General features: G+C 35.4%; 3 long non-coding RNA genes and 1 other non-coding gene across 8 annotated transcripts; 2 read left to right on the plus strand and 2 right to left on the minus strand.

The window, feature by feature from the left end:
• Nucleotides 1-1,914: 1,914 nt before the first annotated feature.
• LOC107489342 (uncharacterized) lies at nucleotides 1,915-9,864 on the minus strand. 4 transcript variants are annotated; one of them, XR_008009587.1, is made up of 4 exons: nucleotides 9,293-9,864; nucleotides 6,724-7,031; nucleotides 2,493-4,423; nucleotides 1,915-2,166 (listed from the first exon to the last, which is right to left on the minus strand). It is a non-coding gene; the product is annotated as an uncharacterized LOC107489342 (long non-coding RNA). The 4 variants fall into 4 exon arrangements; XR_008009586.1 differs by having other exon boundaries at nucleotides 6,724-7,521; XR_008009588.1 differs by lacking the exon at nucleotides 9,293-9,864 and having other exon boundaries at nucleotides 6,724-6,792; nucleotides 6,899-8,307.
• A 420-nt stretch (nucleotides 9,865-10,284) lies between these two features.
• LOC127747750 (uncharacterized) lies at nucleotides 10,285-14,074 on the plus strand. Its single transcript, XR_008009591.1, has 3 exons — nucleotides 10,285-10,675; nucleotides 12,802-13,252; nucleotides 13,339-14,074. It is a non-coding gene; the product is annotated as an uncharacterized LOC127747750 (long non-coding RNA).
• Nucleotides 14,075-14,640: 566 nt separating this feature from the next.
• LOC107489340 (uncharacterized) lies at nucleotides 14,641-17,828 on the plus strand. 2 transcript variants are annotated; one of them, XR_008009590.1, is made up of 9 exons: nucleotides 14,641-14,727; nucleotides 14,821-14,963; nucleotides 15,083-15,237; nucleotides 15,354-15,483; nucleotides 15,582-15,781; nucleotides 15,909-16,005; nucleotides 16,082-16,214; nucleotides 16,320-16,524; nucleotides 17,217-17,828. It is a non-coding gene; the product is annotated as an uncharacterized LOC107489340 (long non-coding RNA). The 2 variants fall into 2 exon arrangements; XR_008009589.1 differs by having other exon boundaries at nucleotides 15,582-16,005.
• A 266-nt stretch (nucleotides 17,829-18,094) lies between these two features.
• LOC127747972 (small nucleolar RNA R71) lies at nucleotides 18,095-18,202 on the minus strand. The gene has a single exon (XR_008009916.1). It is a non-coding gene; the product is annotated as a small nucleolar RNA R71 (small nucleolar RNA).
• Between the last annotated feature and the right edge of the window lie 266 nt (nucleotides 18,203-18,468).

Consider the following 18,468-nt stretch of genomic DNA (forward strand, 5'->3'; position numbering starts at 1 on the left):
GTCAGAAAATTTTGTTTTTATTTTATCAAAATCATATGTCAAGCATCACCAAGTAATAATAATCATATAATTATTAATAATAATAAACATTATACAAGAAAATTTAAATGAAACTCAGATACAACTCCCATCCCTCTGTATAAAATAAAATTCTTAAGCAAAAGGGCGAGGGAATTCTATGAAAGAAACTTAACTCATAGACTTAACTCATAAATAAATTCTATAATCTCCCGCAGCTTCAAACTGAGTTTTCGAACCTGTGTCACTGAAAGGGTGGAAGATTTTGGGGTGAGAACAAACCACATATTCTGAGTAGGGAATGGGAATGCCGTAAAAGTAATGATTAAAATGCAAATAATAAACTTTACTTAATAAAACTGTATTTTTATCAAACCTTTGAAAAGACCTTTTAATTTTAGATAATTACTTTCTTTAAACTTCTAAACTCAAAACAGATCTCAATCATAAGATTAACCATATCAACCATCTCTCAGTCACATAATTAATTTTCAACCACAACATCAGTTCCTAATCCCCTTAAGACATCTACAAACCAATAGCACAAGTAAGAGATCCAAACCAACACACAAACAAGTCAAACAGCATAATCACAGAGAAGTAATACAAACAAACATAACCAAATGCAAATACACAAACAATATAATGCATGTCTGTCCTAAGCAGGCCATGAGCTCATGTGTCGGTTGTCTACCCGCATCCTGACATTATCCAGTCATGAATCCACATTATTCTGGATATGATTTTCCAACCCGTTCACAAATAAATAGCTACTCTTCTGTGGCAGCCTCTACTCTACTGTGGCAGAAAGTGGACGAAAAACAGGCTGCTCTACTATGGCAGTATCTGCTCCACTGTGGCAGAAAACAAACAAACAGGCAATATCTGCTCTACTGTGGCAGACAAAGAACTTTCTGCTCTACTGTAGCAGAAATCAAACAAATATCTATCTACTCTTCTGTGGCAGAAATTAAACAAATATCTATTTGCTCTTCTATGGCAGAAATCAAACAAATCACTTGATATCTTTCTTCATAGACATATCTTTAATTGTTACATTACTTGTTATTACTACTGCTTAAGCATCACCCCTTCATTCTTCTCTTAATTACCTCTTTTCTCTGCCTCTTTACTCTGCTCTGATTACTCTTTTCTCTTTGAATTCTTAACATATTTCCGTAAACATTTCTTAACTTCCTCAAGCATTCGTCCATAAAAATCTTAATCATCAAATCATTTCATAATCTCTACTTTAGCAACCTTAATTCAAACCAACTCAAGAAAATCACACTACAAGAAACAACTCTATTGCCACGCTTTTAAAGTGTGGCGAAAAGCTAAAAAAAGCGTGGCGATAGCTTTTCGCCACGCTTTTGAAAGGGTAATGCTCTATGGCCACGCTTTTGTGTCCTATCGCCACGCTTTTTTTGCCATGCTTTTTACAAATTGTATGTTGGAGATGTGGCCACGCCTTTAAAGCGTGACCATATGTGTGATATGGCCACTCTTTTAAAGCGTGGCCATATGTGAGATATGGGCACACTTTTTGTAGCGTGCCAATAAAAGGAGATATATAAAAGCGTGGCGATAGAGAGAGATACTGCTACATTTTAAAAGCATGGCGATGGAGATACGACCACACTTTAAAAGCGTGGCAATAGCTCTATCAAATTAAAAAAAAATTTGACTTTACTTTCATCGCTGCACAATATAAATTTTCAATCCTTTTTTATTACCAAACCTATAAATATAGTATGCAATTTTTATTTCAAGACAAATCAAATAATAATTAGTGACATAACTTTTGCTATACTTGTTTTATACATTAAAAAACTAATATTCGAATACAAAATAAATCTCGACTACAAATAACAGTGCAAATGATTACAAGCTCTATTCAAATCAAACACATAGCATTGCAAAAACCAATATATATATATATATATAATAAATGCAATTAAGCAACTAAGCTTAAAAGGGAAGATAAATAACATGCATCACTGCAGTTAAAACATTCAAACCCCCAAAAGCTTGCAATGCATTCTTTCCATATACACTCCAGAAGAGAGAAACTTCTGAAACCCAGAGCTGAGGTTCCAGTGTCTAGCCCAATTTCCAGAAAAACCATCTGTACCTGCTCTACCATATCTGCGAGTTCCCAGAATCCAATATTTAATATTCAGAAGCTTAAAAACTGGATAACAACAAAACTAACTATATAAAACACAGAATCACTATTTCCATTTAGCTTAGAAAAAATTTTAATACAACCTTTTAAGCAAATTTACAATGATTTTCACTGAGGAATGATGATGATGCCATGATAGCATTTATTAATGGAAAAGCGAATCATCAAATAAATAGTTAAATACAACATCAAAAAGGGATGTACTACTAGATTTGATTTGTTTAGTTGGGTCTGGTGTAATCAATCCTAATTTCACTTTGATTACCAGTTAAGACACCAACCCTACCCAATTTAGTGATGGCAGTAATAAATGCATTGTTAAATGCTGCTTCATTTGATGCAAACAAGTTGACCGTTGACATAGTCCTTGGATTTGTGAATAGCACCTAATTAGAGGTGAAGAGACCCATTCCTAGCTGCAAGTGCTTGAAGAAGTTGTTGTCAAGTAAACTCCACACAAATTAAAACAATTAATAACTATATATTAATTACTTTTTCCATTCTCTTTTAATTATCTGTCACTCTAAATATATTAATTCAATGATATATCAAATTGCTATAATAAATGATAATAAAACATAATAGATACAATAATATCCAATTACTATTGGCATTTTATATTCTCTGCCTCAATGCCTATTGGCATTTCATATTGGATTGAAATGAAATCTATCTCAGTTAAAAAAAATGGATATTTACTACGATATATCAAATGAACTAATAAAACATAAACCAAAAAAGCGAAAGGATATATAGCAATGCAATTTGCAGATTGGATCTTAATTAATTACATGCATTGTGTTAACAATAAGGCCTGAGAGAATGAAAAGAGTGCCTGCAGGAAGAATGAAAACTGCCGCTGAAAATGCCATGTCCTTTGTTTTTTCTCAACCTGCCTCCAAATGCAATACATATTTAAACGACCTCTATTCCCTCAAGTCACATACCACTCGCTACACTAATTTCATAACAGGGCAATCAACTAAAACCAATATACATATCAGGAGCTTATATTATTTGCTCTTTTCTATCACCTTTCAGATCCAGAGAACCAAGACCTTCCCCCTTGTACCTATAATTTAGTACACAAAACCTAACCAAACCATATATATCCCTTAAATGAATTGAATTTTCTTTCTCTTTTTCATCAAAACCCATTTTGTCTATATATGAAGCATTAAATGTCAAACATTACTTCTATAAACCAAAATAAGATTCATTAGGCGGCAAGAATAATAAGTTTAGAGCCAAAAAGGGTGCATAAATATTATAAAGTATAGAAATCGTAGTTAATCACATGTTATAATTAATCATGGAAAAAATTATATCCTAAATAATGCATGTTAGGTATAAATTGTGCATTCAACTCAACATCTTATTTACACCTTCTCAAGGTTCAAATGTAATTTATGAAATGCCCAACCATGATTATTCAATGCGACTTTCTTCTAGGTCTATTTTACTTCAACAATATTATTTAAACAACCAAAACTCAGCATAATAAACTTAAATCAAGAGAAAGGCACACAAGGAGTCGAGAAAGCTTATAGTCATTTCTTTCCAAATTTATGAGAAGACAAAACCTATGCTCTCATAGTCTCGTGGCAACATACGGCAAAAGTAGTGTGTATGTGATCAATGATTATTGGTTAAAAGGAAAGAAAGAAAACACATTCATCATAGGCAATACAAGTTCATATTACACTTGCAGCATTGTTTTAGCCAATAGTGAGCACTAACGGAATGCATTAATACTCCTAGAACTGAGAAACCACGCAATTAAACAAATAGATTCATAAAAATTAATTAGAGCTACATTCAAGCCAGAAATAACATCAACAAAGAAAAGTAACAAGTTAACTTTCCTTCCACCAGTGGCTTTGTAAGCAGTTTCCAACTTGGTTTTAAGGCCATCCATCAGCTTGTCAATTTTGCCAACACCAGCAAAAATAAGGCACATAGTTATGCCGAAGGGGATTAGTTTCCTTCCTTGATAATTGAAAGGTGGAATACCCTTGGAAAACCACTAAACAAATAAATAAATCACTGATTAAACTTGATATTATGCTGAAGGGGCCGAGCAATTTACCTATTGCTTTGCCTGAAGTCATAACCATAACCAAGCAATGTGGTTCCTTTCTTGTAGCCACACCCAACAAGCATGTCAATCATATCATGGAAATGATACACCTCAGTCAAATGTATACATTTTGTAAACTACAACAACATTTCACATAATAGCGGAAAATCAAATCAAATCACTTAATTAAAATTCCTAAAAATAACAAAAAATAAAACAGGTTATGTTGAACTGTTGATTATTTGTTTAATCAATTAACAATTGAATAAATTACCAAGGATGGATCTAGAATATCAATTGTATAGAGGCCATGATCATTTTCAGGGACCATAATATCAGATTTCTGGTCAAGTGTTTCAGTGTAACCTAAAAAGTTGAACACAATCTGACTCGGAATCAGAACTAATCAAGTTTATCAGAACATAACATGTATCGTTTTGAGTACAAATTTGAAAATTTTACTCTAAAAACAAGCTGATAGAATCACGAAGCTCCATTTCCATTTTCAATTAATCCTAGCTTTTAAGAAATGTTTTGATTTGGAGGAAATAGGTGAAACTTACGAAAAAGGATTGATAAAAAGGGCAGAAGAGAGCTTTAGACGAGTAATGATTTAATTGCTGATAGAAAGCTCCATGATTTGCTGACACAAGCAGCAGAAGCAAACCAACAAGCTGGGAGCCTCGCCAGAATGTTCTGAAGAAGGTCCTCGTTCACCGAACCAAAACTTCCACCATTTTCGTTGGCTGAGAAGGCGGTAGAGTAGATGAGAAGAGATGATAGAGGAAGGAGGGCAGAGACTGGCGGCACGGAGGAAGGAAAGGCGGCCTCCGTTGGCTGACCGACACGATGAGTAATGAGCACCAAGGGAGTGTGAACGCCTGCAAAGACGGGTTAGGGGAGACGACGGAGGGAGCGCCGGCAGACGAGAGAGTTCAAGTGACGCCGATGAGCTCTATCTGAGTGTTAGGGTTTTCAGAGCATTGGCGTAATAGTGTTACAGCCTTACAGGGGAGAAGAGAAGAAGCTAAGTCTAATGAGTGATGAATTAGTAGCGCATTTGGGACTTAGTAGTTTCTTTTTTTTAAGAAACCTTTTCGCCACGCTTTTTTAGGGGTGCTAATAGAGTTTTATTGGAAATGGGGACGCTTTAAAAATGTACCAAGATAAAAAAAATTTTGCCGCGCTTTAAAAGTGTCTCTGTTTTTGTCTACGGCTACACTTTTGAAGCGTGGCAAAAAAAAGCCTGACCAAATCTCAAATCAATTGCCACCCTTATAAAAGCGTGGCCATAGACCCTTTTCGCCACACTTTTTAACCATATCAAGAAAAATGTGGCCAAATCTCTAATCAATCGCCACCCTCATAAAAGCGTGGCTATTGACCACTTTTGGCCACGCTTTTAAAGAGTGGCAAGAAAAAAGCGTGGCCATAGGACTTTTTTCTTGTAGTGTCATTTATTTTAAATTCATTAAATACTTTTCAAAATATAACCTCTCATTAGAAATAATCAAATAAAACTCATTCTCAAGTTTACTAACTGGAAAAATAGACAAAAGTACACCTGAATTTTCACACGGAGTACAGATGTACTCTTCAATTTTTTAATGAGTCATTTGCACACATGAATATAAAATTCCGTTGTCAATTTTACCCTTCCGTGACCTGAGTAAATTTTCTAGCGGTGGTGGAAGCCAGGTGGCACAGTATTGTATGATGTGGCCAATTTGAGGTGACACTGTGGAAAATAGAAATATTCATTATGAAATATGTTGAATTTTTTTTTTTAAAAAAGAAAAAGTTTTACAAGTCTCTTCATTATCTTCGTTTTCATATTTCAGTGTTGAATGAAAACATGCCCTAGCAGAGAGTAAGCATAGTAAATTTCTGAGCACTTCGTAGTTCGTTCATTGCAGTTTGTTATTTGCATTACATTCTGAAGGCAAAAGCGGTAAGGCAAGAAGCGTGGAAGTCCAAACGCAAGCTTGTGCGAAGGAGGAGAGTTCAGAATCAGACGTGATCAAAAGGTAATGCTTCTGTCTTTCACATGTATCTGTGTTATGATATGAAAATGCATCAATTTAGCTATTCTATAGTTTGATAGAGGAATTTTTGATAAACAGATGGCAAATCATATAACCTTTGTGTATCATCAAGGGAAGATTTGAGAGAAATATAAATGGGGTTCTAAAATATATTGGAGGGGAGGTTGCTGTAATTCCTAGGGTGAATGTGGAAACTCTGAATACATTTTTTATGGTGGGGTTATTTAAGGATTTGGGGTATGTCTTATTCAAAGATTTTTACTGGGCTGAGAATGAGGTATCGAATGATTTGCATTTAATTAGGCGTGACAGTGATGTAGTCCGAATGTATGAATTTGGTATTCAGAATGGAAGAATATGCCATGTTTATTAGGATCATATTGTTGATTTACCTGAGGAAGTTGAAGTGGTAGACATTGTAGATGATGAGCCATGCCCAATTACAGATACCGTTGAACAATCTACACCACAAGAAACCCCAAAAAGAAGAAGTAAGATGGCAATCCACAAAAAGCCTACCCGAAAAAGTTGTATGTTAAGAAGGCCAATAAAGAAAACGAAATCAACCAAAGTTGCAATGAAACTCAGAACCCAGCATCTCCCAATCCTTCTCCTACAACCCAACCAATGTCACATTCCGAAATCCCAAACATCAACCGAAACACGACCCAGCAGCAAAGTGAAGCAGAAGTCCCACCTCCTAATAATTCACAGCAAGAAGGTCAGAATGATGTGCCCACCTAACAATCTAAGAACAGTCAGAAGAATAGAAGAGTATTATATAAGAGGCCAGCACCGACTGGTCAAAGGTTTGTTCAAAGAGGAAGGAATGAGGCATCAAAGATATTTGTTCCTCATGTGGAGCCTGATTCCTCTAATTCAGATAATGATAGTGACTCCGACCCTGACTACTATCGGTATGAATCTAAAGATTTACACAGTCCAATGTCATCCGATTGTGAGGATGATTATGATAGTGAATAAGGTGTGTGGCCTCAGGAAAATCCAATAGCACCATTTGGCCAAGTTCATCTGGAGCTTGGGATGGAGTTTGCTACCATGGATGAGTTTAAGAGCTCCGTGAGGAAGTACAATATTCAAATAGGAAGAAGCATCAAGTTTAGCATTTTCAAAGACGAGCCACCGCAACCACTGGCACAAGCACGAGGTATATTCTTCCTTCGTTGAGACTGTGACATTTTCATACATTAGAGTTTACAAACCATTGTTACAACAGAAAGGATGAAGATGTATAAAGGAAAATGAAGAGGTTGAAGGAATAATTTTTTTTCCACCATGTCTTAGGGTTCATATGGTTCGAAGAAATTAGAGAATGAAGAGGATGAACCGTGATTTCATTATTCCCTTTTCTTATATTTATTTCAACAAATTTCATAATGAATATTTTTATTTTCCACAGTGTCACCTCAAATTGGCCACATCATACAATACCGTGCCACCTCGCCTCCACTATCGCCTGAAAATTTACTCATGTCACGGAAGGGTAGAATTGACAATGGAGTTTTATATTCATGTGTACAAATGACTCATTAAAAAATTGAGGAGTACATCTGTACTCCGTGTGAAAATCCGGGTGTACTTTTGTCTATTTTTCCTTACTAACTTCCCAAAGATTCAAAAATCATCTCTCTTTCCCATTTAAATTCAAAATAGTATAATTCTTTTTAAATAAAACTCAAATAATATAACTTTCCGAATTCAAATCTTCTAAAATAACTTTTCAAATAAGCCTCAGATTTTATAAAATTTTGGCATTACCTCCCCTAAAACTCGGACTTAGCTACCCTTACGGGTTCTCTCTTTCTCAACAATTCATCTACCTTTTCTTAGCAAGTATCAGATAAAAGGGTTCTCAATCAATCACAAAATCCATAATTCGTAGTTCCCACGTAATCCATCAATCCAACTTCAAACACATCAATTCATGAATTATATTAATCAAAAGACTAACAATTCCTCGTTTCCAAATATTCAAACACATTAACACCCAAAAATTCAGCTTCATATATGTTCCAATTATTACAAATTATCTCTATTCTTTTAAAATAACTGCATTAGTTTACAATTTAGATTTTAAAGAATTAATTTAACAATCGATTTATGATCTCTTTACAATTCACAAGTTCAAACCCAGCTTATCAAAAATCAATTCAACGTCCAATGTACTGCTAACAAGCAAAATCAGAATCCCAACAAACATTCACCAAGCAATCCTCAATTCATACGTTACTATAACCAAAGCATGAAACATGATGTATTTATAGCTAGTCCAACTAATCAGATTATGTAAAATAATCAAACCACTGATCATTATCATAACAACCACAAAAGTAGTTACAGTCCATAGCCATAATCAGAATCAATAAATCATGACACAGGAAATTAGTCCAGCCATTATAGAACTATTTATATAATCTTAAAGTTGCTATTCTATTTCAGAAAATCAGGTTCTCAAGACAATTTAATCCCTTAAATTCCAATCCTTCAATAATCACCAAAGCCAATTTCAACCAGTCACAAGTCAATTTCATAGCTATTCTAATTTATCAGATAACTAAAATCAACAAGCACTTATTCTCAATAATCAAAATACAGCCACAACTCAACCAATTCAGCATAATAAAATTAGAATTTTCAACAATTCCATCAAAATCAGAAAACCAAAATCAGTCACAGCCGCTAACCAAAATTAATCTTATCCATTAATCACTCGCAACAACAAAACCCAGTAACATTCATAGCCATAACCTAAACTCAATAAACTAATTGAAACACTAGAACATCATCTTGATACCAAACTTAATCCAAATTTCACAACCTCAAACTAAGTTTATTTCAATCAACTAATCACACAATATTTATAAATTATTTGCAATTATTCATTAAAATTCATTGGCATTCATAAATTAAAAACGGTTTATTTTAAATAAAATCTCCTACCTCAATGTCGCAACTTGCGAAAATTAAACGCGATGAACCCCTTCTGTTTTTTTTTTTTTTTTATTTTCAACTTGCATCAGCAATAATAGCATCAACATCCACCGGTGTTTATAGCAGTAACGGCATCAACCAACCCATTCTGTTCCCTTAGCAGCCACAGTGGTGGTTCTAGGAAGCTCTGGTGGCAGTGGAAGGCCTCAGTGTCAGCCTAACGGCGATGGTAATGGCTCATAATAGATCTAGAGCAAGGCCAGAGCAACAAAACCAACAGTTCCAATAGCGGCAGTGGCATCTTTTCAGATTCCAGAAACTAGAAGCAGAGGCAGAACTGGCAAGCCATCCTCATTCAGCGGTGGCTTGGTCAGATGCGGCAGCAGCAGAGTGCGACAACGGCAGCGATGGCTTCGCACAGTGACGATGTCTTCCCTCTTTCCCATGAACTCGACGGCTTCACTCTCTTCTCGATGGCAGCGAGCTCGCAGCAATGGTTGGACGGCGACGGATCTGACAGGAATGGGACCCTCGATGGCGACGGACGCAACAGAGCTGGCAGCGGCAGAGTGCAACGACTCCACTTCTTCCTCGCGTTATCGCTGGCTCGCGGCGCCCTCTCCTCTCGAACAGGTCTACTTGACAGCAGCGGTAGTACATCGTCCTCCTCTCTGCATCAGCGTCAAAGGCATGTTCCAAGATAGCGGCAGTGACAGCAGACAGTAGCGGTGTCCTCTTACTCGAGCTCTCCCTCTCTGCATCACTCTCCTCTCTCTAATTTTCCATTTCTGAAGTTTGTTACATTGAAAGGGATGAAAGAGGGTGGGGTGTGGCTGAGTATGGTGACAGAGGTTAGGGTTAGGGTTTCTCAATTAATTTGGGAATTAGGGTTTCTGACTTAATTTCGGAATTAGGATTAGAAATTAGGGATTTTATAAAGGAATATGGATAATTATGAATAGATATCTATCAAACAATAGATAGTCGTGGTTTCATCTCCGACATGGCCACCTCTCTGTATTTCACGTTGGTTCCAGTCCTAGGTGGCGCCTCTCCTCCATGGTGGCATCTCCTCCAGCGTGGCTTTTCGTCTTCAGGGGGTGCATGTGCTCCTCTGTCAAATTACCATCAGTCATCTGTTTCATCTCCTCGCTCACGCAACCTACCTTCCCTTTCAGCGAGTCTTTCACGTAACCTGCCTTCTCCATAGATTTCTTTGAACAAGTAATGATTACTTGGAACCCTAGGAGCTTTGCTTTCTTCTCCTTACTGTGCCCTACGAAATTCTGTTTAGGAGCCCTATTTTGCTGGGAGTTTGGTTCGTCACCGTTCATCCAGCTTAGCCATTTTCCAGTGGAGGCTCAAATCGAAGATCTCCGATCAATCAATCAGGTTTGTTAATCCCTATTTTCCTCTTCATCCTATTTCTTTTCCTTCGTTGTGTACATTCTTCTGATCAATCTTGGTTACTGTTGTAGGGTTAACCCAGATTCAATTGTCTAGGGTTTAAGGAATTCCTAATTATGTAAATTGTGATCATTTTTTGTATCTGTTCCATGGTTAATTGAGATTCTATTGTCTAGGGTTTCTGAAATTTCTAATTGTGCAAATTGTGATCATGTTTGGTATCTGTTCGTTGGTTAGGTGAGATTTTATTGTGTAGGGTTTGTGAAATTCCTAATTTTGCAAATTCGGGTCATTTTTGGTATCTGTTCCACTGTTATTCCAGATCTTATTGTGTAGGGTTTGTGAAAATTGTAATTTGGAAATTGTGTATGTGACTTGGTTTGTGTGTGGGTTCATGTTGTTAGTTACATTCTTTCCCAGTTGTTGTTAACGTTGAGTATGGTCTATGAATCTATTTCATCTTCTTCATTTCCTTATTTAGAATTTCATGTGATTATCAATTCTCCTTTTCCTATCTCTTGAATTATTTGTTGCATGTGGTTTGTCTATTTCATCAAAATTTGAGATTTTATAATCATTATAAAGATTGTCTTTTTACTTACCTTGTTTTATATTTATGGATCATGGATTTGATTTTTTGAATGATTGTCTAGGTATGTGGTTTCTACCTAATCCACTTTTTCCATGATGATGTGATTGACAGAGTTTTTTTAGCAAAGTCAATTTATAGACCCAGTTTCTCCTATTCAAGTTTTGCATTCCCAATTTCATTCTCTCCTATTCAAGTTTTGCATTCTAATTTCCATTCTGCTTTAGTAATGTTTATGTATTGTTTGGGCTGAATCTAGCAATTTCTAATTTTAATCTCCATTCAGAAGTAAAATTTATCGACCCAGCTTCTTCTATTCAAGTTTTGGATTCCCAATTTGATTCTCTCCTATTCAACTTTTGTATTCCAATTTCCATACGCATTTACTAATCCGTTTGAATTGTTTGCACTGAATGTAGCAATTTATAAGTTTTTGCTGCATTCAGAATCAAAATTCTCTTATTTATGTTTGATGTAAAATTTTATGAAGAACTTAAATAATTATATTGATGAAACCTTTTGTTAGTCAAGTCACTTGCATTTCAATTCTTTATTTGTTATGCAAAAAAGTGTTGTATATTTCACCTCTTTCATACAAGTAGAGCTAATTGTCATGCATTTGTGTGCTTTATTTAATTATATCCAAAGTAGACCCATTAAATCCTATTGAAAATTGATGAATCTATTTTTCAACAAATCTATTAAGTTTAGATCAAGTGAATTGGTGGTTGCATGTGGGCTGTGTGAATCATGATGAGGGAATGGGTTTTGTATCTAATCTATTCTATTGGTAGTGATGTGATTGACAAGAATTAATGTATAGCTTGCTAGTTGTTTCTTTATATATTTTGAATTGATTTTAGGTCAATTTCATTCCATTTTTTTATTGTTTGTATAAAAGAACTTTTTGGCTAACTAGGAATTCCCTCCTCCAAATACCTATACGTTGATTAGGTTATCTTCCCTTGAATATCTGTTCTGCACAAAAAATGATGTTTTGCCATACATTCTTCACTGAAAATATGTGTATCCCTATCAAGGTATGGGGTTTCTATATATTTGGTCAGTGGTGATATGATTGATAAGAAGGAAGTGGCTTTCTCACAATCAAATGGCATCGCTCCATTATTTGTGTTACTAGGAAATTCTCTTCTAGGTAGTGTATTTGATGAGTGGTGATGTGATTGATACCAATTGATTGATAGCGGTGATTTATTTGCATTTTGAAGAAACCTTTTGTTAGTCAAGTCACTTGCATTTGAATTCTTTATTGGTTATGCAAAGAGTGCTGTATATTTCACCTGTTGCATAGAAGTAGAGTTGATTGTCATGAATTCTTGTGCTTCTTTGATAAAGGAATATGCTTTTGCCACTCCCATTCAAGTTTTGCATTCCCAATTTCATTCTGTCCTGTTCAGGTCTTGACAGAAATTGATGTATAGCCTGCTGGTCATTTATTTATTTTTTAAGTTCAACTGAATTGCATTATATTTTTTTGGTGTTTGTGAAAAAATTATTTTAGATATCAGCTGTTGGATGGACATACTCTTTGCCCTGAACTTAAGAGGCTCATTGAGAAAAGAATGGCCTTTTGCGACTAAAATGGCTTCATGGTATTGTTTATCTAACTATCACATCTCTTTATCCAAAGAAAAATCTATCCAGCAGCTGGTCTTCCCATGAAAATGTCTTCTGCACACATTATAAGGTCGTGCTATATATTCTTCATTGGAAATTTGGGAATCAATATCAAGGTATAAGGTTTCAATCTCACCCACTTCTTGAATGTTGATGTGATTGACAGATTTTTATTGATGTTTATCTATACTTTATTTTTCCATTGATTTGCTGTTTCCAATGTATCCCTACCTAAGACATTTACCAACTCTCATTTTCATGAGTAAAATCATTGTTTGGGGTAGTTGATGATTGCCTTCCCTATGGTGTAATGACATGTAGGTGCACTGTAGTAGGTATGGTGTGATATCTCGTTTTTTGGTCCCTATTTCTTGATTTCTTGAAAGTTTCACTTATTTTTCCTTTTTTTGTGTTGGTTCAGGTTTTGCTCCTATGATTAGTTGTCTCTATGCCATTGAATGGAGATGCATATGGACTCAGATTTTATTTTTCCTCCATTTTCATCCTCAATTTGAATTCAAAAAGGTGAGCTTGTGTGTTGGTTTTTTTCTATAAAAGGATTGTTGGTGGACCACATTCAATGCATAAACATTCTGCTCTGTTCTATTTCCTCCTAAGCTCTATCTATTTCAGAATTTTAGAATTTTTCTGTTTACATTTTGATCTATTTCATCAACTCTATTTATCTCCTTTCTTTTTACTGCAATGCCTCATCTATTTGATATGATTTCTAAGATGCATCCTCCTAGAGAGGCTTGGAGGCTGAAAGTTAGGGTTCTAAGGCTTTGGGTTGTACCCTCTTTTGGTAACCATGAGGTTTCTAACTCAATGGAGATGATTCTCCTTGATGAGCATGTTAGCCCCTATTAGCTTCTCTTTTAAATATGATGTTACTTGTTTTTTAAATTTTCAACTTTAAATTATGTGTTTCACTAATCTGATTTTGTTCTTTTGTTGGATTTCTAGTGTGGAAAAATTCAAGCTACGGTTAAGAAACCACTCCTTAATAGGTTTAGGGATCATATAGTTGAGGGTCAAGTTTATAGAATGGCATACTTTACTGTTGTGTCAAATCATGGTAGTTATAGAGCAACTTCTCATGAATTCAGATTGGTTTTCCTTCACCAAACTACTGTTGTAGCTATTGATGAAGATGTTATCCCTAAGACTTGTTTCAACATATTTCTTTTTTCTGAGCTCCTGAACATGACCTAAGATTATGATTTTTTAGTTGGTGTGTCTATCTTCTTTGTCTGCTGTTATTGAAGTTTTTTAACAAATGCTTTGAATATTTAATAGGTTGTGTTTATTTGGAATAGATGTCATTGGTCTTTTAACTTCAGTCGAAGAAGAGAAAGAATATGCAAAAGAGGAAAAATTTGTGAAAATGATTGTGCTGGAATTAACTTCAAAAGAGTATGTTGATTGAGTCATCTTTCCTGGTTTCTCTTTATGTTTTAATCATATTTTTCCCTTATTTTCTGTTTCATTCTTTGTCATGTTTTGAGTTTTAGTCTTACAGCGAGATGTGCATTGTTTGGGGACTATGTTAATCAAGTAAATCATTTTCTTGCCTCTGGCTATGTGGAGCAGCCTGTTGTAGTCATTCAACTTGCAAAAGTCAAGTTCTTTAGGGGTACATTGTTTATTTTCTATACATCTCATTACTACTCTAGGTGTTGTCTCCAATAAACTTTGCTAGACTCTTTCTGTGTTGCTGTGTAGGTCAAGTAGGCCTTCAAAATGTCATGTATGCCACTCAAATATTATTTAATCCTGATCTCTCCGAAGTTGTTGAGTTCAGGCAGAGGTTAGCATGGTTTATTTTGTTGATTTTTATTATATTGTTTATTTACAACTAATCTGAGGTAACAAGTACAAGTATTTGGATAATTTTTTTTAGTATGGTTGAGCAAGGTGTCAATGGTACCCAGCCACTGTTTATTGCAAATGAGGGTAAATTGTCTCCTTGGAAGATGATTTAATGCGTTTAACTAGAAAATGCACTATTGAAGAGCTTCAACAATGAGGTTATCTTCCTTTGAGGTAGTTGTGTCTATGTTTATTTTATACACAAATGAACTGAAAAAGAAAAGCAAACAAAAATTTCCAGATCTGTTTTTTCATTCATATTATTAACAAATTCTAAAATGCCATTTGGATAGGAGGGTTCTTTTATCATTTTTGGTACAATCCAATGTATTGTTGAAGATGGAGGTTGGTGGTATTCTGCTTGTGTGTGTCAAAAGGGTATCTATCCTCAAAATGGTGCATATTACTATGATTTCTGTTTGAAGCATATAACTAATGTCACTCCAAGGTCAAAAATTTTGTTCAAAATGTATTTTCATTTTGTCTTATGGATTGTTTGTAAAAATAATATTTCTTGGTATTATTTTTTCTGAATCATTGTGTTCATTTTTTTCCTCTCTGTAGATTTAAACTTAAAATAACAGTTGATGATCATAGTGGGGAGGGTATTTTCCTCCTCTTTGATCGTGAGGCATCTTATTTGCTTAAGAAATCATGTGCTGACTTGTTTACTGAGGTTCAAAGAGATGCAAGTGTATGTTCTTAGTTTTCTTTTGTGTGTTGTTCACTTTATAGGATGTGATATGTGTTATTTAAACTCTGTATTCCTTATGGTCTATTCTTTCAAAATAGCTTGTATGTGGGGATACTTATCCTCCCATATTCCAAGGGCTCATTGGAAAGAAGTTACTGCTGAAGGTTGATACCAAAGGTGTCCCACATGATACATTTTATGGCACTTTCCGAGTTAGGAGAATATGTGATGATCCCACCATTATTGCCATGTTTGAACTTCCCAATTATGATGCTGATGATGAGTCTACTCCAAAACGGTTACATATACATATAATTATCCTTAGATTGTGTAAATTCATGTTTTGTTCCTTCTTTTTTTATTCTGCTGTGGTAAATTTTTCTTATGGTGTAATGTATCTTTAAACTCTTATGCCATGTGAATAGGATCCTGATTTATACAAATCTGTTTCGTGTGGAAAAGGGGATATTGGTATTAAGGAGGAGTCATCAAAGACTTGTATCAAAAGTGAAAAAGTTGCTGGTGAGTGTTGTGGGATTTTATTTAAATCACCAGTTCTTATAGATTTTCTGGCTGAAAAACAGTCTGCTGTTTCTAGAGGGACTGAGTTTGCTGCCTTAGTCAATGGTGAAGATGGGAAAGATGAGAAAACACCCAGTAATGATACTGTTAGTGATGATCTTTCCGTTGAACTGGATATATTGCTTAGCTCACCAGAAAAGGAAACTCAGGTTCTGTTATATAAAATTTTTTTCTGCTTCCTATATGTGCTATTTCTAAATGGATTTTACAACCTTGAGTGAGTTTCATAGGTTTTGTTATTTTGTTTGTCATAGGAGGTGCTGTCCCACGTTCTCCATGCACGTTGCCAATATGAAGAAAAGCTTACTCATGAAAATGATGTTGTCACCTCCAAGGGCAAGAGGAATTTGAATCCCCAATTTGAAGAGGCGGCTACTGTTGCAGATGGGCGTGGGTCCAAGGTTGCCAAGGTTAATAGGGTGTGATTGAAGGTGTGGAATTGAGCTGCTATGTGTAGGTGTAAGTATTTTATATAATATATTTATAAGTGTTTAAGAAGGCTTGTGATTCCAAATAGATCCAAATGTAATCATGCTGGTTGGATGCTATTTTGGTTTGACTTTTTTGGATTGTGTCCAACAAATAGAATTGTCAGATATAGGGGATTTCCTTTTGTGTTGGGTCCAGTTATGTGTCAAGTATGTCTATTCTCAACCCCTTCTTTTGTAATAGTGACTTTGCTAGGGATTGGACACATTTTCAATGTTCTAGCCTGTTTAGGTTACATACTAGGATATGTAGTCAGATGTTGGAATCATCCTTATCATAGGAGAGATAGCCATATATAATTGTTCATATCACTATCAATATTTTCATGAAATGCAGCAATTTTTATTTTTTATTTGTTTATTGTTGTACAACTTTATCTTTTCATGTCAATTAGTTATTGGTATTGATTAGAATACTTTATTTTTTCCTTTCTCCCTTATCAAAGCTTTGTATGGTTATGTAAGTTCTTTCTTGGTGTGTTTAGCTTTGATAAACTTAATGATGAATGGATAATTTATACGCTTTTTGGCATTGTTTTTAGATAGTTTTTAGTAGGATCTAGCTACTTTTTGGGATGTTTTTATTAGTTTTTATGCAAAATTCATATTTCTAGACTTTACTATGACTTTTTGTGTTTTTCTGTGATTTCACGTATTTTCTAGCTGAAATTGAGGGACCTGAGCAAAAATCTAATTCAGAGGCTGACAAAGGACTGCTGATGTTGTTGGATTCTGACCTCCCTGCACTCGAAGTGGATTTTCTAGAGCTACAAAACTCCAAATGGCACGCTCTCAATTGAGTTGGAAAGTAGACATCTAGGGCTTTCCAGAAATATATAATAATCCATACTTTGCTTGGGTTTTGACGATGCAAACTGGCATTCAAACGCCCCTTCGAAGTCAAAACGCCAGAACTGGCATAAAAGCTGGAGTTAAACGCCCAAACTGGCACAAAACCTGGCGTTTAACTCTAAGGAAGACCTCTACACGTGTAAAGCTCAATGCTCAGCCAAAGCACACACCAAGTGGGCCCGGAAGTGGATTTCTGCATCATTTACCTATTTCTGTAAACCCTAGTAGCTAGTTTCATTATAAATAGGATCTTTTACTATTGTATTTTCATCCGAGAATCTTTTGATCATCTTTTGATCTCTTGATCACATTTTGGGGGCTGGCCTCGCGGCCATGCCTACCTTCATCACTTATGTATTTTCAATGGTGGAGTTTCTACACACCATAGATTAAGGTGTGGAGCTCTGCTGTTCCTCGAGTATTAATGCAATTACTATTGTTCTTCTATTCAATTCATGCTTATTATTATTCTAAGATATCCACTCACACCTCAACCTGATGAATGTGATGATCTGTGACACTCATCATCATTCTCACCTATGAACGCGTGACTGACAACCACTTCCGTTTTACTTAAGATTGAGCGTGTATCTCTTGGCCTCCATTCCAAAAGATTGGAGTCTTCATGGTATAAGTGGTGCGCGGTCACGGCCTTCTTGGCCAAGTTCTTTCCTCCTCAGAAGTTGAGCAAGCTTAGAGTGGATGTTCAGACCTTCAGACAAAAAGATGGTGAATCCCTCTATGAAGCTTGGGAAAGATACAAGCAACTGACCAAAAAGTGTCCTTTTGACATGCTTTCAGAATGGACCACATTAGATATATTATATGATGGTCTGTCTGAATTTTCCAAGATGTCACTAGACCACTCTACAGGTGGATCCATTCACCTAAAGAAAATGCCTGCAGAAGCTCAGGAACTTATTGAAATGGTTGCAAATAACCAGTTCATGTATACCTCTGATAGGAATCCTGTGAGTAATGGAACGCCTCAAAAGAGAGGAGTTCTTGAAATTGATGCTCTGAATGCCATACTAGCTCAGAACAAAATATTGACCTAACAAGT

The sequence above is a fragment of the Arachis duranensis genome, chromosome 5 (assembly GCF_000817695.3).
Source record: "Arachis duranensis cultivar V14167 chromosome 5, aradu.V14167.gnm2.J7QH, whole genome shotgun sequence".
Lineage (NCBI taxonomy): Eukaryota > Viridiplantae > Streptophyta > Magnoliopsida > Fabales > Fabaceae > Arachis > Arachis duranensis.